The sequence below is a fragment of the Ursus maritimus genome, unplaced genomic scaffold, assembly GCF_017311325.1.
Source record: "Ursus maritimus isolate PB19 unplaced genomic scaffold, ASM1731132v1 scaffold_6, whole genome shotgun sequence".
Classification (NCBI taxonomy): Eukaryota; Metazoa; Chordata; class Mammalia; order Carnivora; family Ursidae; genus Ursus; species Ursus maritimus.
The window spans coordinates 16,013,872-16,034,583 of NW_024426774.1; the positions used below are offsets into that span (position 1 = coordinate 16,013,872).

Sequence of the window (20,712 nt, forward strand, 5' to 3'; positions counted from 1 at the left end):
TTTCCTCGAGATATTCAAGTGGCTCACCTCTTCATTTCTTTAAATTTGCTTAAATGCCATCTGTCTGAGAGACCATCCATGACTTCCTTGCCTAAAATATCACCTTCTTACCATTCTGTGTCTCCTTGTTCTGCTTTTTCTTCATAGCACTTAACATAATGCTATGTTTATGTTTGCCTATTACCCTGATTCTCACCCTACTGCATGAATGTTCTGTGCAGAGGTTGACCACTCCTGAATGAAGTCTCCTGCGATAAATATTTCTTGAATAAAAGAATGAATGATTGAATGAAATGAATCTACATTTTGTAGTGTTTCTTAACATTTATATTTTAATTCCATTTGCCTCTTCTCTCATGTCAGGGAGATCTCTATGGAGTACTGTCACTTTGCTTGAGAGACTCTTTTCTTTTTCTTTTTTTTTTTTTTGACTGTGATTCAAGCCCAGCTATGATTTGACGTCACCCTATACCTATATCATCTGTGACTCCAACCAGAAGCCATTGCTCCCAAATTTGTCTTGTTTTTGCCACTAGATATTTGCATATCTGTGTCCCTACTGTCCCTTCTGAAAGCTGTGTAGAGCTTGAAAGCTGTGCCATAAAACTTGTCACTTGGTCATGTACTGTCCCCTATATGTTACAGATAAAAGCTAGGTAATAGGGAGATTACTGGATACTTCAGGAAAATCTTAAAGTGAAGAATGTCACAAGCCTCTCAACTCTAGTGCCCAGGATTTGCTCTCCAGTAGGATTTTTAACTAAATAGGGAATAGATTTTTCATATGATAGGTATTCCTAGAGTTGAAATCATCTGCTTTCAATCTGTATTTTAGAGACTTTCTCCCATTTGCTCAATATCTGGATGCTTATTATTCAGGGGAAGAATAATAGGACCGCAAGGTGTGTCTAACTTTGGATCTTGGAGAATTGCCAAAAACCCCAATGTTTTTTCCCTCAGTTATTGGCAAAATTTACTGTAAGCCTCATTTTTCTAGAAAAACTGAATAAGCTAATCAGATCTTTCTCTAATTTTTGCCTCCTATAAATCTTCAAGAACTCTATAATAATCTTAACTATCATCACTTATTATGATAATATGTATCTGAAAGTGTAGATCCCATCATGACCCCATTCTGGTGGGTAAGAATTCTATCCATTACGGGGGTAACAAATATTTTAATTAATAGGAGACCTATCTTCAGCCAGGTGTCATATTTTAACAAAGCTGTCTTCCAGTAGCAGGAAACAAATGTCAATGCAGAATTAATTTGTTTTATAATTAAAGTTCAATCTTTGGTGTCAAATGGGTATAATAATTTAATGGTAATAATTAGATTTTATTGTAATTAGCTTAAAATGAAGAATATACTCAGAGTCACGCAAAGTAATGCTGGAGTTGATTTTTTATGTATGTATTCTCTACAGTAGAAGACTACTATAAAGATGTCAATTCTGACCAAAATAGTCTATAAATTTAATGCCGATTCAAAACAAATTGCAAGCTTAAAAATATTGACAGATTGATTCTTGCTTTCATCTGGAAGGAAAAAAATGACTAATTATGGCCAGGAAATTTGGGAGGAAAAACTGGGGGGATATTCTCTACTAGATATCAAACTATGCTATGATGTACATGTAGTGGGATTAATGTATGGCAAAAGTATAGTCAGGTAAATGAAAGGGAAGAGAGAATTCATAAGCAGAGTCTAGTTTATGTTAGTGTTGACTAACATAATGATTATTTAGTCAATGATCTTGGAACAATTGCCTTGAATTAGCAATAAATTTAAGAAAGCCCAGCTGGATGAAAGATAAAATGGGCTTTTAAAAAAATCTAATGTATTATTAGAAGAAAATTTTCTTCTAATCTTTTAGTGGAAAGATTGGCAACATGGCCAGAAACTATAAAGGAAAAGAACACAAATTTGACTTCATAAAGTCTAGAATTTCTGTCCGTCAAACTATGACATTCATCCATTATTTCAGTAAACAAAATTTATTGTGTAGCTACTACATGCAAGGCACAAATGTGAACAATGTATCTATAGTTAATATGGAATACACGAAGATAACATTTTGAATGTAGAAAGAATTTTTACGTATCAATATAAAAAAGATGAACAACCTGAGAGAAAATGGGAAAAATACATGTAATTTATCAAAATACCAAAAGCCAATAAACAAAAGGAAAAGCTCCATAATCAAAGAGGTAATTTAAAATAACAATGAGATACAGCTTTTCACTTACTGTGTTAATAAAGGTTTAAAGGCTTGATAATATCCACTATTAGTAAGGGTATAAGCAAATAGGCATCTCGACTTCTCTTGTGAAAATATAAATTGTACAATTTTTGGAGGGCAATTTGGCAATGTGTAATAATGTTTAAAATGTGCATAACTTTTCACCAGCAATTCTGTTTCTAGAAATGAATCCCGAAGAAATAACTGCACAAGTGTTCAGAAGCTTTTATGCAAAAAGTCTTTCATTTGTAGCAATGCTTATACTAAAAGTGAAAAAAATCACCTAAGCATTGATCCATAGGGTTTAGTAAATTGGTTAAATTAGTTGTGTTATATCCATACAATGAAATTCTGTAAAACTGTCCCAAAAGAAGGTAATTATTTATATAACTACATGGAAACATGCCAGCAATACATTATATTGAGAAAGTCAGTTTTACAGTATTTAAAGAACGACTCCATTTTTAAAGTGTATATGTGTAGGTACTCAAAAATATATGTGTACAATAGTAATACATAGAAGTGGCATAAAAATGTTAATGATAATTATCTAGGAGATACAGGATTTCAGAGGATTTATATTTCCTTCTCTATGTCAGTATCTATCAGATTTATTAAAATAAAGAACATGCGTTACTTTTATAATAAAAAGAGAGATTATCATTTGAAAATCAAATCATAAAACCATGAAAATCCACAGAAATTATTTTAAGGTCACCACTCTTCTGCATGTATTTTCCAGGAGGATTCGTAAGATGTTTAGTCCCAGATTTTTGTTGCACTGAGAAATTTGTCAGTTTTCAGCAGTCATTTTGGTGAGCGTTTCTGGAGGGCCAGATACCAAGATTCATTCAGAAAGATGACCAGGACAACCCTATGGAGCTTGACATCTTGAAATATGGTCAATTTGATATAAGAAAAAGACCTTTTAGCTGGAGGAGGCTGAGCAATTCACCAACAATAGCACCTGTATGGTCCTTAAGAAATGTGTTTGAGGGCATCCTAAAAATTCATAATAAAAAGATTTGCAACATTGACTTCTGAGTTCAGCTCACTGCCTATTTTTGACCATCCTGCCCCAGAAGTATATTCTTCCACAGAATGGACCAGAGTTAGGTGACATTTCCCTAAATGAACTGATTACCTAGTGGCTCTATTGGGTCTATATGTTCAGATCAGTCCTGAAATCCCCACTTCTGGTATCACTTCATTCTTTGGCTCTCCCATTCTTTAAAAACTGAAGAGTTGCCTTAAAAACACTGGACAGTGGCAGGCCAGTCATACTGGCCTGTAGGAAAGTGGACAATATATCTAAGCATCAGTTTCCTAAGGGATAGGTTAGATTCACTCCTGGGTAGAGTTGACAGAGTTTTGGTTCTTCGACCGGTGCTACCAACCCCACTTATTGTAATTCCTCTGGGCTCAGAAATTCTCTTGTTGTCTTCTTTTATTGGATTACATAAACTTCACCTGTCTCCCTGTGATAAGCAGAGCCTATCACACTAGCTTATTATGGTCTAAGAGGCCTGGCATTATTTGTTGGAACTCCTATTGGCGAGAGTACAAATGTTTCAACCCAGAGAGATATGGTTATACGTGGGGTCTGTTCTTTTGGGGTTCTCCCTATATCCTGTGAAAATGAGGGGTTAAGCCATTCCACAGATAACCCAGTGTGCTATACAGAATGTGAAGAGCAAGCAGAGGGCTATACAGGCTCAGAGAAAGAGCTACCTCCCATTAGACATAGGATGCTTAAAGGAACAGGTAGCATAGGGAATGTGTAAGATTTCAGTGAACAGAAGTGATAAGGAAAATGTGAAAAAATGTCCTAGATCTCTCCTTCCTATGGGGGTCAAGTGACCTCTAGGATGCAAGGTCTGCATGCTTGGGGTACTTGAAGGTACCTGAAAACGTATGATTGTTCTGTAAAGTCTTTTTGAAGGGGGCTTAAACGGTACCAGAGTAGTATATATCACTGGGGTCTGAAAGATAGGTAGATATATAATGCTTCTGTCAAGAGTAACAAGAAAAGAGAAGGCTGTAGTACTTTTGAGGACCTTCAGTAAGAAATCAGAAACAACACGGTCCCTGCCTGAGAAGTCTGAGATTCTGATTGAATCTTGCCACACATGCATAAAATATTTTTTCTCAAACCATGACCCCTTTCTAGAATATCTTTCACAGTCCTTGTTTATATCCTGCCCATTCTTCAGGGTTCAAAGTGTGTCTTCCATGATATCTTCATTGATTACCCACAGTAGTGGTGTGCTCATTCTATGAGCTTCTGTGGCTTTTAATGTCTTTTTTATGTACAGCATCAATTGTGTACTTGCTTGCTGCCTCTTTATGATTGTATATGTTCCATACCCCCTAAAGAATGTAAGATCTGTGCTCCTATCACTTAGCACCATACTGGAAACATATTAACTATGCAATTTGTTGAGTAAGTGATGAATTCAGACAGATTTTTGTTTAGATCAGTGGGTATATTACTACCTTCTAAGGGGTGTTTTGGAAATTTATGGGGAACGCTTTTGGTTATAATGATTAGGGGGAATCCCTGACATTTAGTGGGCATGAGCTAGGTATGCCGGATATCCTGCAATATATGGTACGCTCCTGCATAATGAATGATCCCATGTCTCATATGGTTTTTGAATGACCCACCAAATATTCAGGTAGGTGAAAAACATTTTCATAATTATTTGAGCCTAGAAGCAAACTATAAGAATGCATATAGAAACACAAAGTTTATATTTGTACCATTTTACTGTGCACTGACTTTTGCAGGAATGCAAGCACTATGTAAATTGAGAAATAATTACATATTTTTTGTTTTGTTTTTTGTTTAGAATTTTACCAAGTATTGGTTCACTATTTTGGAAAATCCTAGCATTGACAGCATTTTAGCTTATAGTAACTGAAGCACCAATACGATACTGTTGTGTAGATTTGTATTTGTAGAAGTTTCATTCATGGGGTAACCATCCGACTGTTTTATGTGTTCTTTGGTAGGCATGTTATAATAAAACGTTATTTTATATAAATTCCATTTTATTTCTTTTTTAGATTACTGATGTTTTATTATTTTAAAGTTGTACACAGGAAGAGTATATTGTCTTTGAATTTCATCTCAGGATAGTGAAAGGGGTGTTAGGTCTGATAAGGTTGAAAACTGCTGATATAGATTATCAGGTTTTCTATCTATTAACCATGGAAAGTTCCAGGGCCTTGCTATAGTTTCAGAAGTGTTGTCTAAGGTCTTCTCAGTGAAAATAAACCCAATTCACACCAATGGCTTCAGTTAAAACCTGATTTTTCAAGATAGCTTGATGGCTATCAGGGAGTTGTTACAATATAATCATTGGAGGTCACATGATAAGTTAAAAATTTTCAAACTGTTAAGATGATCAAAACCTGATTTTTCAAGATAGCTTGATGGCTATCAGGGAGTTGTTACAATATAATCATTGGAGGTCACATGATAAGTTAAAAATTTTCAAACTGTTAAGATGATCAAATCTTCTTTTTTTTTTTTTATTAATAATGATTTTTTATTATATTATGTTAGTCACCATACAGTACATCCCCGGTTTTCGATGTAAGGCTCGATGATTCATTAGTTGTGTATAACACACAGTGCACCATGCAATATGTGCCCTCCTTACTACCCATCACCGGTCTATCCCATTCCCCCACCCCCCTCCCCTCTGTAGCCCTCAGTTTGTTTCTCATAGTCCATAGTCTCTCATGTTTCATTCCCCCTTCTGATTACCCCCCCTTTCTTTATCCCTTTCTTCCCCTACTGATCATTCTAGTTCTTATGTTCCATAGATGAGAGAAATCATATGATAGTTGTCTTTCTCTGCTTGACTTATTTCACTTAGCATTATCTCCTCCAGTGCGTCCATGTTGTAGCAAATGTTGAGAACTCATTCTTTCTGATTGCTGAGTAATATTCCATTGTATATATGGACCACACTTCTTAATCCAGTCATCTGTTGCAGGGCATCTCGGCTCCTTCCACGTTAGCTATTGTGGACATTGCTGCTATGAACATTGGGGTGCATATGGCCCTTCTCTTCACTAGTCTGTATCTTTGGGGTAAACACCCAGTAGTGCAATGGCTGGATCATAGGGTAGCTCAATTTTTAACTTTTAGGGACCTCCACACGGTTTTCCAGAGTGGCTGTACCACTTGCATTCCCACCAACAATGTAGGAGGGATCCCCTTTCTCCACATCCTCTCAACAACTGTTGTTTCTTGCCTTGTCTATTTTTGCCATTCTAACTGGCGTAGGTGGTATCTCAGTGTGGTTTTGATTTGAATTTCCTTAGTGGCTAATGATTTTGAACATTTTTTCATGTGTCTTTAGCCATTTGTATGTCTTCATTGGAAAAGTGTCTGTTCATATCTTCTGCCCATTTTTTGATTTGTTTATTTGTTTCTCGTGTATTGGGTTTGAGAAGTCTTTGTAGATCTTGGATACCAGTCCTTTATCTGTATGTCATTTGCAAATATATTCTCCCATTCCGTGGGCTGCTCTCTTAGTTTTTCTGACTATTTCCTTGGATGTGCAAACTTTAATCTTGATGAAGTCCCATAAATTCATTTTATCTTTTGTTTCTTTGCCTTTGGGGATGTGTCATGAAAAAGGTTGCTTTGGCTGATGTCGTAGAGGTTGCTGCCTATGTTCTCCTCTAGAATTTTGATGGATTCCTGTCTCACATCGAGGTCTTTCATCCATTTGGAGTTTATTTTTGTGTATGGTGTGAGATAGTGGTCAAGTTTCATTCTTTTGCATGTAGCTGTCCAATTTTCCCAGCACCATTTATTGAAGAGACTGTTTTTTTCCCACCGGATGTTTTTTCCTGCTTTATCAAATATTAGTTGCCCAAAGAGCTGAGGGTCCATTTCTGGGCTCTCTATTCTGTTCCATTGGTCTATGTGTCTGTTTTTGTGCCAGTACCATGCTGTCTTTGTGATCACAGCTTTGTAGTACAGCTCGAAATCCGGCATTGTGATGCCCCCAGCTTTGTTTTTCCTTTTCAACAGTTCCTTGGAGATTTGGGGTCTTTTCTGGTTCCATACAAATTTAAGGACTATTTGTTCCAGTTCTTTGAAAAGCAGTTCTCGGTATTTTGATCGGGATAGCATTGAAAGTGTGAGTGCTCTGGGTAGCATGGACATTTTAACTATGTTAATTCTTCCGATCCATGAGCGAGGAATATCTTTCCATCTTTTTATGTCTTCCTCAATGTCTTTTAAGAGTGATTTATAGTTTCTAGAATAAAGGTCCTTTACGTCTCTGGTTAAGTTAATTCCAAGGTAACGTATGGTTTTTGGTGCTATTGTAAATGGGATGGATTCCCTGATTTCTCTTTCTTCGTTCTCGTTATTTGTGTACAGAAATGCAACTGATTTCTGAGCATTGATTTTGTATCCCGCCACGTTACTGAATTGCTCTATAACTTCTAATAGTTTGGGAGTGGCTTCTTTTGGGTTTTCCATATAGAGTATCATGTCGTCTGCGAAGAGAGACATTTTGACTTCTTCTTTGCCGATTTGAATACCTTTGATCCCTTTTTGTTGTCTGATTGCTGTTGCAAGGACTTCTAGTACTATGTTGAATAATAGTGGCGAGTGGGCATCCTTGTCGTGTTCCTGATCTTAAAGGAAAGGCTTCCAGCTTTTCCCCATTGAAATAATATTTGCAGTAGGCTTTTCATAGATGGTTTTTATGAGATTGAGAAATGTACCTTCTATTCCTACACTCTGAAGGGTTTTAATCAGGAAAGGATGCTGTATTTTGTCAAATGCTTTTTCAGCATCGATTGAGAGGATCATATGGTTCTTGAGTCTTTTCTTGTTGATATGATGTATCACGCTGATTGATTTGCGAATATTGAACCACGCTTGCATCCCAGGTATGAATCCCACTTGATCGTGGTGGATAATCCTTTTAATGAGCTGTTGGATTCTTCTTAGCAAGTATCTTGTTGAGGATTTTGGCGTCCATATTCATTAGGAAATCGGTCTGTAATTCTCCTTTTTGAGGGGGTCTTTGCCTGTTTGGGGATCAAGGTAATATTGGCCTCATAGAATGAGTTTGGTAGCTTTCCTTCTGTTTCTATTTTTGAAATAGCTTTAGGAGAATAGGTATTATTTCTTCTTTGAATGTTTGGTAGAATTCCCAGGAAAACCGTCCGGGCCTGGAGTTTTGTTATTTGGAAGGTTGTTTATCACTGACTCAATTTCTTCATAATTAATTGGCCTGTTTAAGAAATCAATTTCTTCCTTTTTCAATCTTGGTAGTTTATAGGTTTCAGGAAGGATTCCATCTCTTCCAGATTGCTTAGCTTATTGGCATATAGCTGTTGATAAAAATTTCTAATAATCCTTCCAATTTCAATGGTGTTCGTGTGACCTCTCCTTTTTCATTCATAATTTTAATAATCTGGGTCCTTTCTCTTTTCTTTTGGATAAGTCTTGCCAGTGGTCTGTCAATTTTATTGATTCTCTCCAAGAACCAGGCTTCTAGTCCTGTTGATCTGCTCTACTGTACTTCTGGTTTCTGCTTGATTGATTTCAGCTTTAATTTTGGTCAACTGCTTCCTTGTGCGTGGATTAGGCCTGTCCCTCTGTTGCTGTTCCAGCTTCTTGAGGTGAGAATATAAAAACTGCATTTTTAGATTTTTCTATTCTTTTGAGTGAGGCTTGGATGGCTATGTATTTCCCCCTTAGGACTGCCTTTGCAGTATCCACTTAGGTTTTGGACTGTTGTATTTCATTCTCATTGGTCTCCATAAATTGTTTAATTTGATTTTTGATTTCCTGGTTTTCGAGTCATTCCTGAGCAGGATGGTTCTTAGTCTCCAAGTGTTTGAGTTTCTTCCAAATTTTCCTTGTGGTTGAGTTCCAATTTCAGAGCATTGTGGTCTGAGAATATGCAGGGATAATTTCAATCTTTTGGTATCGGCTGAGACCTGTTTTGTGTCCCAGAACATGGTCTATTCTTGAAAATGTTCCATGGGCATTAGAATAGAATGAGTATTCTTTGGTTCTGGTGTAGTGTTCTATATATATCTAAGAGGTCCAACTCATCGAGTGTGGCATTCAAAGCCTTTGATTCTTTGCTTAGTTTTTGCCAGGGTGTTCTGTCTATTTCTGAGAGTGGAGTGTTGAGGTCCCTACTATTAGTATATTTTTATCTATATGTCTCTTTATTCTGGTTAAGAGTTGGCTTGTGTATCTTGCTGCCCTGTTGGGGGCATATATATTTATAATTGTCATATCCACTTGTTGAATACTTCCTTTAAGAATAATATAGTGCCCTTCTGCATCTCTAACTATAGTCTGTAGTTTAAAATCAATTTATCTGATATGAAATTGCTACCCCAGCTTTCTTTTGAGGTCCATTTGCGTGAAAGATGGTACTCCATCCCCTTACTCTCAGTCTGAATGCATCTTTGGGTTTGAAATGAGTCTCTTGTAGACAGCAAATGGATGGGTCATTTCTTTTTATCCAATCTGCAACCCTGTGGCGTTTGAAACCAGAATTTAAACCATTAATGTTCAGGCTGAGTACTGAGAGATATGCTTTTAATTCTGCCATGTTGTCAGTAAAGTCTTTGTTTGTATTGGCTGTGACTTTCTGTTTTGTATCACTCTTGGGGCCTTTTTACTTTTATAGAACCCCCGTAATACCTCCTGTAGGGCTGGTTTCGTGGTTCGAAATTGGCTAGTGACTGTTGATTCTGAAATGTCTTTATTTCTCCATCAATTCTGAATGACAGCCTTGCTGGATAAAGGATCCTTGGCTGCATGTTTTCTCTGAAAGAGCTTTAAAAATGCCCCCCAACCCTTTCTCTCATTCCAGGTCTGTGTAGACAGGTCTGATGTAATTCTGATACCTTAGCCTTGGTACGTGAGAATTTCTTTGCCCTGGCCGCTTTCAATACTGTATCCTTGGATCTCATATTTGCGGATTGCACTATGGCGTGGCGTGGTGTAGGTCTGTCATGGTTGAGCTTGGGAGGGGTCCTCTCTGCCTCTTGGACACGAATTTTTGTTTCCCTTGCTAGATTAGGGAAGTTTTCAGCTACAATTTGTTCAAATATCTCTTCTAGACCTCTGTTTTTCTCCACCCCCTCGGGGATGCCGATGATTCTAACATTGGATCGTTTCGTTGAGTCAGTAATCTCCCGTAGCCAACATGGTGGGCGTGGATTTTTAAGACCATCTTCTATTTTTATTTTTCCTCTATTAACCCATCCTCCAATTCACTAACCCTTTCCTCCGTTCCGTGACCCTGGCCGTCAGAGCCTCTAGTTTTGCCTGCATTTGGCTCATAGAATTTTTAATTTCTGTCATTCGCTCTCATTTCCGCCCTTAGGGATTGTATATTCTCAGTAATATTTTCCTGAATACTTTTTCAAGTCTACTCATTATCTTGACCATTGTTACTCTGAATTCCATTTCTGATAATTTGGTTACATCCATATCCGTTACTTCTGTGGCAGAGGCCCTGACTCACTGTCTTTTCTTTGCTGGGGGCTTCTCCTTCTTGTCATTCTGATGAAGAGAGGTTGCGGGGTATCCAGAGCCCAAAATTATTGACTGGGTCCCAGGCCGTGCTGTTTTATAGGGATCTTAGAGATGTGGGCTTCTTCTTTAAAGATTTTATTTATTTACTTATCTGAGAGGGAGACAGACAGTCAGCAAGAACGAAACAGAAGCAGGGGAGTGAGAGAGAGAAAAGCAGGCTCCCAGCGGAGGAGCCCGATGAGGGACTCCTTTCCGGAGCAGCGGGATCACGCCCTAAGCCGAAGACAGGCGCTCAATGAGCGCGCCACCCAGGCGCCTCCGGTTGTGGGCTTCTTGATTTTCACCTGCCTTCTGTGTTCTGGGGAGGGGCCTGCCGGCGCGATACTCAGAGCAACCCTGTTTGGGTAGAGTCTCCGTGTCCCCTGCGGAGGATGGGGATGGCACTCTCTGAGCCGGTATTTCCAGGCTTTTGTTCTCTGGCGGCTTTCCCTGGCGGCCGGCTATGACTCTTCTGAGGGTCAGAGCAGCAGAGGCTGCATTGTCGCAGAACAGAGGGATTGCGGCCCGTTCTCCACTGATGTTCTGGCCACTTTAACTCTGTTACTGTTGTGTCTGCTCAACCTGCGGCGTCCGGGATGTGCGCCAACTCGTGACCCTGCCCTCACTTCCAGGGCCGGCGCGTCTCTGTCCTTTGTGTTTCTAATGCCGCCAGCCACCGGCCGCCCCGCCCACTCCCGGGTCTCCCGGTCTCAGTCTATGCCCGGTGAGCACATTCCGGAGTTTCCTGAGAAGTCTGGTGGCGCGCGCACCCGGTTCAGGGTCTCAGTCTGCTGTTTCGCGGGTGCCGACCGCGAGTCCACCCGCTCCCCCGTGCAGGTGGCTGCCGCTTCCCGGCGCCCAAACGTGGCGGCTCCCTCCCCCTTCCGTTTATCTTCCGATATCTGTGCACAGTTTCACGGCTCCCCTCTTGGTACCTCAATACTCAGCGCTGGAGATGTTCATTTGTAGAGATCCAGATGCATCATCCTGCGTCTCAGGCTGATTCCGTGGTTATTTAGGCTGGACTGGTACCTATCCAGCTCGACTCAGGGGACCGGCTGAAAAAGGGGTCCCCTACTCCTCCGCCATCTTAACTCCTCTCAAGATGATCAAATCTTCTAATCGGAGGACAGTCCACACTTTCAGCCATACCCACTCTCATTTTCAGGGCATCCCTCATGATTGTCAATAGAACTGGGAAGTTTATCGTCTATTAAGACAGTGGTTCTTACACTACCGCATACATCAGAATCAGTGGAAAGCTCATTAAAATACAGGTTCGTGACCCCTGTCCCCAGAGTTTCTAATTCAGTATTTTTTCTTTATATTTTAATTCCAGTATAATTAACACGCAGTGTTATATTAGTTTAACGTATATAATATAGTGATTCAGTAATTCTGTACATTACTCGGAGCTCATCACAAAAAGGGTACTCTTAATCCCCTTCACCTATTTCATCCATCGCCCCATGCACCTTTCCTCTGGTAACCACCAGCTTGATCTCTTTTAAGAGTTTTTTTTTTGTTTTTAACATGAAGCTTTTATTTCTCTGATATAGTATGTTTCCCTACCATTGCATACTTGTTAACTTAAAATATGGGTGGTATTTAATTTTATTTATTTAAATTTTTTGAACAATTTATCTTATTTAAATTCATTTAATTAATATGTAGTGTATTATTAGTTTCAGAGGTAGAGTTCAGTGATTCATCAGTCTTATAAACACCTCGTGCTTATTACATCGTGTGCCCTCCTTAATGCCCATCACCCAGTTACCCCATCCCCCCACATCCCTCTCTAGCAACCCTCAGTTTGTTTCCTATAGTTAAGAGTCTCTTATGGTTTGTCTCCTTCTCTGATTTAATCTTATTTTATTTTCCCCTCCGTTCCCCTATGATCCTCTGTTTTGTTTCTTAAATTCCACATATGAGTGAAATCATATAAAAATTGTCTCTCTCTCACTGACTTATTTAACTTAGCATTATGCTCTCTAGATCCATCCATGTTGTTGCAAATGACAAGAGTTCATTCTTTTGTAATGTCTGAGTAATATTCCATTGTATATATGTATACCTCTTTATTCATCTATCAGTGGACACTTGGGTTGCATCCATAATTTGGCTGTTGTAAATAATGCTGCAATAAACATAGGGGTGTGTATATCTTTTTGAATTAGTGTTTTTATATTATTTGGGTAAATAACCAGTAGTTGAATTACTGGATCATATGGCAATTCTATTTTTAATCTTTTGAGGAACCTCCACACTGTTTTCCACAGTGGCTGTACCAGTTTGCATTCCCACCAATGGTGCACAAGGGTTCCTTTTTCTCCACATCCTTGCCAACACTTGTTGTTTCTTGAGCTTTTCATTTTAACTATTCTTTTTTTTAATAATTTTTTATTATATTATGTTAGTCACCATACAGTACATCCCTAGTTTTTGATGTAAAGTCCCATGATTCATTACTTGTGTATAACACGCTGTGCACCTTGCAATACGTGCTCTCCTTAATACCCATCACCAGCCTATCCCATTCCCCCACCCGTCTCCCCTCTGAAGCCCTCAGTTTGTTTCCCAGAGTCCCTAGTCTCTCATGGTTAACTATTCTGACAGGTGTGAAGTGATATCTCATTGTGGTTTTGATTTGGATTTCCCTGATGATGAGTGATCATGAGCATCTTGTCATGTGTCTGTTGGCCATCTGGTTGTCTTCTCTGGAGAAATGTCTGTTCATTTCTTATCCCCATTTTAAAAATTGGATTATTTGGGTTTTTGGTGTTGAGTGTATAATTTCTTTATATATTTTGGTTAATAACCCTTTATTAGATATGTCCCTTGCAGATATCTTCTCCCATTCCATAGGTTTTTGTTTAGTTTAGTTGGCTGCTTTCTTTGCTGTGCAGAAGCTTTTTATTTTGATGTAGTCCTAATAGTTTATTTTTGCTTTTGTTTCTTTTGCCTTAGGAGACATATCTAGAAAAATGTTGCTACAGCTGATGCCAGAGGAATTACTGCTTGTGCTCTCTTCTGGGATTTTTTACGGTTTCAGGCCTCACATTTTGGTCCTTAATCCATCTTGAGTTTATTTTTGTGTATAGTGTAAGAAAGTGGTTCAATTTCATTCTTTTTCATGTAGCCGTCCAGTTTTCCCAGCACCATTTGTTGAGGAGACTGGTTTTTTTTCCCCACTGCATATTCTTGCCTCCTTTGTCATAGATTAATTGACCATTTTGTGGGTTTATTTCTGAGTTCTCTATTCTGTTCCATTGATCTGTGTGTCTATATTTGTGTCAGTTCCATGCTATTTTTTTTATTAGTACAGCTTTGTAGTATATCTTAAAATCTGGAATTGTGATAGTTCTAGTTTTGTTTTCTTTTTCAGGATTGTTTTGTCTATTCAGGGTCTTTTATGGTTCCATAGAAATTTTAGGATTGTTTGTTTTAGTTCTGTGAAAAATGCTCTTGGCATTTTGATAGAGATTGCATTAAATCTGTAGATTACTTTGGGTAGTGTAAATATTTTAACAATATTTGTTCTCCCAACCCATGAGCATGAAACTTGGGTTTCAAACGAACTTTCATTTGTTTATGTCATCTTTAATTTCTTCCATTAGTGTTCTGTAGTTCTAAAAGTAAGGTCTCTCACCTCCATAGTTAGGTTTATTCCAAGGTATTTTATAATTTTTGGTACAATTGTAAATGAGATTGTTATCTTAATTTCACTTTCTGCTACTTCATTATTAGTGTATATAATGCAATAGATTTCTGTATATTGATTTTTTATTCTGTGACCTTACTGAATTCATTTATCAATTCTAGTAGTATTGTGGTGGAGTCTTTAGGGTTTTCTACGTAAGTATCATGTCATCTGAAAATTGTGAATTGTACTTCTTCATATCCATTGGGTGCCTCTTATTATCTTTTTTTCTTGTGTGATTGATGTGGCTAGGACTTCTAGTACTGTGTTGAGAAAAATTGTTAATAGTGGACATCCTTGTCTTATTCCTGATCTTAGGGGAAAAGCTCTCAGTTTTCACCATTGACTATCATGTTAGTTGTGGGTTTTTTGTATGTGGACTTTATTACATAGAGGTATGTTTCCTCCAAACCTACTTTGTTAAGGGTTTTTATCATTAATGGATGTTGCATTTCGTCAGATGCTCTTTCTGCATCTATTGAAATGATCATATGGTTTTTTATCATTTCTCTTGTTGATGTGATATATCACATTGATTGGTTTGCAAATATTGACCCACCCTTGCATCCCAGGAATAAATCCCACTTGATCATGGTGAATGATTTTTTTAATGTATTGTTGGATTTGATTTGCTAATGTTTTGTTGAGGATTTTTGCATCTATGTTCATCAGAAATACTGGCCTATAGTTCTCTTTTTTTGTCTTTACCTGGTTTTGGTATCAGGGTAATGCTGACCTCATAGAATAAATTTGGAAGCTCTTCTTCCTCTTCTATTTTTTTGTAATAGTATGAGAAGAATAGATATTAACTGTTCTTTATGTTTGGTAGAATTCACCTGTGAAGCCATCTGGTCCTGGACTTTTGTGTGTTGGGAGTTTTTTGATTACTGATTCAATTTCTTGTGGGTGATTGGTCAGTTCACATTTTCTATTTCATTCTGATTCAGATTTGGGAGGTTATATGTTTCTAGGAATTTATCCATTTCTTCTAGGTTATCTAAGGTACTGAAATATAATTTTTCATAATATTCTCATGTCATCCTTTTTATATCTCTAGTGTTGGTTGTTACTTCTCCTGTTTCATTTCTGGATTTTCTCTATTTGAGTCCTCCCCTCTTTTTTTTATGAGTCTGCCTAAAGATTTATTAGTTTTGTTGATCTTTTCAAGAACCAGCTCCTGGTTTAATTGATCTGTCATTTTCTTGGTTTTTATTTTATTTCTGCTCTGTCTTTATTATTTCCCTCCTTTAACTGGTTTTACTTTGTTTTGTTTTTTTCTTTTTCTAGCTCCTTTGGGTATTAAGGGTAGGTTGTTTATTTGAGATTTGTCTTGCTTCATGAAGTAGGCCTGTATTACTATAAACTTTCCTCTTAGAATAGCTTTTGCTGCATCACAAGGATTTTGGACTGTTGTTTTATTTTCATTTGTCTCCATGTACTTTTTGGTTTCTTTTTTGATTTCTTGGTTGACCCGTTCATTGTTGAATAGTGTGTATTTGTGCTCTTTCCAGATTTTTCCTTGTGGTTGATTTCTAGTTTCACAGTGTTGTGGTTGGAAAAGATGCATAGTATGACTTTAGTCTTTCTTAAATTTTTAAGACTTTTTTTTGTGTCCTAACATGTGATCTATTCTGGAGAATGTTTCATGTACACTTGAAAAGAATGTGTATTCTGCTATTTTTGGATGGAATGTTTTGGATATATCTGTTAGATCTTCTGGTCCAATTTGTCATTCAAAGTCATTTTTTCCTTGTTGATTTTCTGTTTGGATGATCTATCCATTGATGTAAGTGGGTAATTAAAGTCCCCTGCTATTATCGTATTACTTCAATTATTTCCTTTGTTACTAGCTGCTTTATGTACTTGGGTGTTCCTCTGTTGGGTAGAAATGTTAACAATTATTATATCTTCTTGTTGGATTGATCTTTTTATGATTATGTAGTGTCCCTCCTTGTCTCTTGTTACAGTCTTTGTTCTAAAATCTATTTTGTCCAATATAAGTATTGCTACACTGTCTTTCTTTTAATTTCCATTTGCATGATAAATCCTCTTCCATCTCTTCACTTTCTTCCCCCCCCCAGGGTTTTTATTTAAATTCCATCTAGTTAACAGGCAGTGAAATTAGTTTTAGGTGTAGAATTTAGCGATTCATATATAATACCTGCTACTCATCACAACAAGTGCCCTCCTTAATACCCATCACCAATTTAACCCATCCCCTCCACCTCCCCTTCAGTAATCATCAGTTAGTTCTCTATAGTTTAAAGTCTGTTGCCTCCCCTCCCCATGCTCATTTGCTTTGTTTCTTAAATTCCACATGAGTGAAATCATGGTATTTGTCTTTCTCTAATTGATTTATTTGGCTTAGAATAATACTCTCTAGCTCCATCCATGTTGCTGTCAATGACAAGATTTCATTCTTCTTTATGATTGAGTCATATTTTACTGTGTATATATACTACATCTTCTTTATCCATTCATACCTTCACTTTCAGTATGTAGCTGTCTTTAGGTATGAAATGTGTCTCTTGTAGGCAGCCTATAGATGGGTCTTGCTTTTTTTATCCATTCTTTCACCTTTGTCTTTTGATTGGCATTTAGCCCATCTACATTCAAAGCAATTGTTGATAAGTATGTAGCTATTGCCATTTTGTTACTTCTTATATGGTTGTTTTATAGTTCTAATCTGTTCTTTTCTTCCCCTGCTCTCTTCTTTCATGGTTTGCTGGCTTTCTTTAGTGATTTACTTAGATTCCTTTTTCTTTAATTTTTGGATATCCTTTACTTTGTTTTTGATTTGTGGTTACCATTAAGTTTGAACGCATTCTAAAAGCACTGAATTTTTGTTGCTCTTCCCTACCTCCCTTCCCCAGTGTTTTTTTTTTTTTTTAAAGGTATATGGTGTCATAGTTTACATCACTTTATTTTGTGGATCCCTTGCCTGATTTTTATAGATATACTTAATTTTATTTACTGCCTTTATACTTCCTACTTTTCTTACTCCTGCTTATGGTCCTTCCCTTCCATTCAAAGAGTCCCCTTTAACATTTCTTGTAGGGCTAGTTTAGTGGTGGTGAATTTCTTTAACTTCTCTTTGTCTGGGAAACTCTTTATCTCTCCTTCTATTCTGAATGATAGCCTCACTGGATAGAGTACTCTGGGTTGTAGGTTTTTTCCTTTCAGCACTTTGAATATATTATGCCACTCTTTTCTGGCCTGTAAAATTTCTGCTGCAAAATCAGGTGATATCCTTAAGGGGTTTCCCTTATATGTAACTGTTTTCTTTTCTCTGGCTGCTTTTATGTTTTTTATTTTATTATTTTTAAAGATTTTATTTATTTATTAGAGCAAAAGCACGAGCAGGGGAGAGGGACAGAGGGAGAAAGAGAAGAGACCTCCACTGAACAGGGAGCCCAATGTGGGGCTTGATCTCAGGACCCTGAGATCATGATCTGAGCCAAAGGCAGACACTGACTGAGCCACCAGACATTGATTGAGCCACCCAGGTGCCCCTTATCTTGCCGTTTTAAAAATTCTCTTTATCACTATTTTTTGCCCTTTTAATTACTGTGTGTATTGGTGTGAACCACCTTGGGTTGATTTTGTTGGGGACTCTCTGTGCCTCCTGAATCTGGGTTTCTCTTTCCTTATCCAGATTTGGGAAGTTTTCAGCTATTATTTCTTCAAATAAATTTTCTGGCCCTTTTCCTCCCTCTTCTCCTGTGATCCCTATGAAGTAAAATGTTATGCTTGATGGTATTACTGAGTCTGTTCTGATTTTATATTATTTTTTTTCCCTCTCTCCTGTCCAGCTTGATTGCTTTCCATTACTCCGTCCTCCAGGTCACTCACCTGTTTTTCTTTTTCCTCTAGTCTACTATTAATTCCCTCTAGAGTATTTTTAATTTTAGTTATTGAGTTCTTCATCTCTGATTGGTTCTTTGTTTTGTGTCTCTTTGTTGAGGGTCTCATTGAGGTCCTTGACTCTTTTCTTGAGTCCAGTGAGTGTCTTTATGACCATTTCTTTAAATTCTCTATTAGGCATATTATTACTTCCATTTTGTTAGCTCTCCTGTTGTGATTTTGTTCTGGTCTTCATTTGGGACATATTCCTCTGTCTCCTCATTTTGTCTAACTCTCTGTGTCTGTTTTTCTGTGTTAGGAAAGTCAGCTATGTCTCCTGCTCTTGAAGGTAGTGGCCTTATGAAGAAGAGTCTGTAATGCCCTGCAGTGTGATGTCCCCTGTTCAGCAGAACCTGGCCCTTCAGGGGTTTCTCCTGTATGGCTGTGTGTACCCTACTTTTGTGTGGAGGCACCTTTGCCTTCAATCCAGTCATCTACTAATAACTCTTTTCCTGTTACAGGCAGGGTTTGGTCTCTGTCCTTTTACTGAGCCAGTCTGGGGCTGCTCTGGGCTTGAGTCAGGTCAGACCTGGCATTTTCCAGAGTTGCACTGCACCGAACCGCAGGACACTCTCCCTGTGTTGTCCTCTGAGAAGCTTTTGTTGGTGAGCTGGTCCTGCAGTCAGATCAGATGTCTGTCCCCAGCCCACTGTTGGTGCCAAAGTGGTTTGTGTGGTTATCTTCCTTGGGGCAGGAGTCACTTTGGAGTGGTGCTGACCCATATCACGGCTGCTTGCATACTTCCATGCTTGTGGTGCTACTTTGGATGGATTCCTGTTGAGGTCGGGTTGGAGAAGTAGGTTTACAGGAGGACATAGGGGCAGGGCACTAGGGCAAAGTATGATCAGGTCTGCTGTGGGAGGGGACCTGTAGTCATTGTTTGAAGCTGAGCTGGTTCCGGCAGGTATCAGTGTATATAGGCTGGAGGGAAATGGCACTTGCCAGCTCTTTTGTTCTTGAAGAAATCTTTCAAAGATTACTGCCCCTTCAGCATATTCTCTGAGATTAGTAAACATATTCCACTTGTATACCATAGTAGTTTTTCAAACTGGTGCTTCCATTGTGTGTCTCAGCAGGGCTGTTTGTTATGCTGTCTCTTTAAGAGGGGGACTCAGTTTCCTATTGATTGCCCTCTGCCTTTCCCAGAGCTGTGCTTGATGATTTATAAATTTCCATGTGTTAAACCCCACTAATTGTAAGAATTTAAGAAGTTAAACCCTTCTGGTTTTGAAAACCAAATGTTATGGGGAATTCATCTTCCCAGCAAGGGTTCCCTGTGCCTGGGGTGCCTAGTGTGGGGTTTGATTCTCTTTCCTCTCCATGCTCACAGAATCTCTCCTTCCTGGGGACAGGCCCTTCAGGCTCTTGACCCAGTCTCTGCTCTTCCTATCCTCTTTGATATGGCCTCTTCTCAACATTTAGCTGTGGAGAGAGTATTCTGCCAGTCTTCCTGTTGTTTCCTAGGTTATTTACACTGATGTGGGTGTTATCTAGATCTGTGTGTGGGACGAGGTGAATCTAGGATCCTCTCCCATCACAGCTTCTCTAATTCAGTATTTTTGAGGTGGAGCTTGAGATCTTGCAATTTTAACAGGCTCTCAGGTGATGCTGCTGCTGCCGCTCAGGAGCCCATATGCCAAGAACTGCTTAGGAGATGCTAGAAATTAATATATATTTGTCCCTGCCTTGGTCCAGTGTGGGCTTAAAGCAGGTAATATTCTTCAAGGGAGAGGAAAAAAAGAAGAAAATCATGGAACTGGCAATGAGTCTAATACAAAAATGCAAATTCAAGGATCTTATATATTTGCTGGGGGGCGGGGGTGTTGTGCACAAATACAGTGCCAAGTGTTTCAAATGTCTCTACTGCCAGAAATACTGTGTATTTTAAAAATAAAATCACCTATGGCATCTGGAAAAGAACCACTAGACTATTCAGAACTGTTGTTTGGGACAGAATTTCCATGGTCAGCCTGACGAGTGGTCAGTCTGATGCATTATTATAAATATATTTTAAAAAAGATAAATACATAGGCATGTGCATATACACACATGAGCACACACATAAGGGATGGATTGAGTAACAGACCCACCATGTGCTTCATTTCAGACAGTTGTGTCATAGCCATTTAATTTTAAGTAGATTACTCTAATTAGAAGCCTTACTCAAGTTTTCCTTTTTTTAACAATGTAGTTCATTTTTCACTTGCAGATACTAAACTGGAAAACAAATTGGATGGTGAGTGGAGGAAATTGCAATCTTAAACTTTTTTCCCCAAAGG

At 38.2% G+C, this 20,712-nt stretch overlaps 1 protein-coding gene across 1 annotated transcript in view; it reads left to right on the top strand.

Annotated features, from left to right (window-relative positions):
• TDRD15 (tudor domain containing 15) overlaps positions 1-20,712 on the top strand; it is a 143,469-nt gene that overhangs the window by 97,956 nt on the left and 24,801 nt on the right. The window lies entirely within an intron of this gene.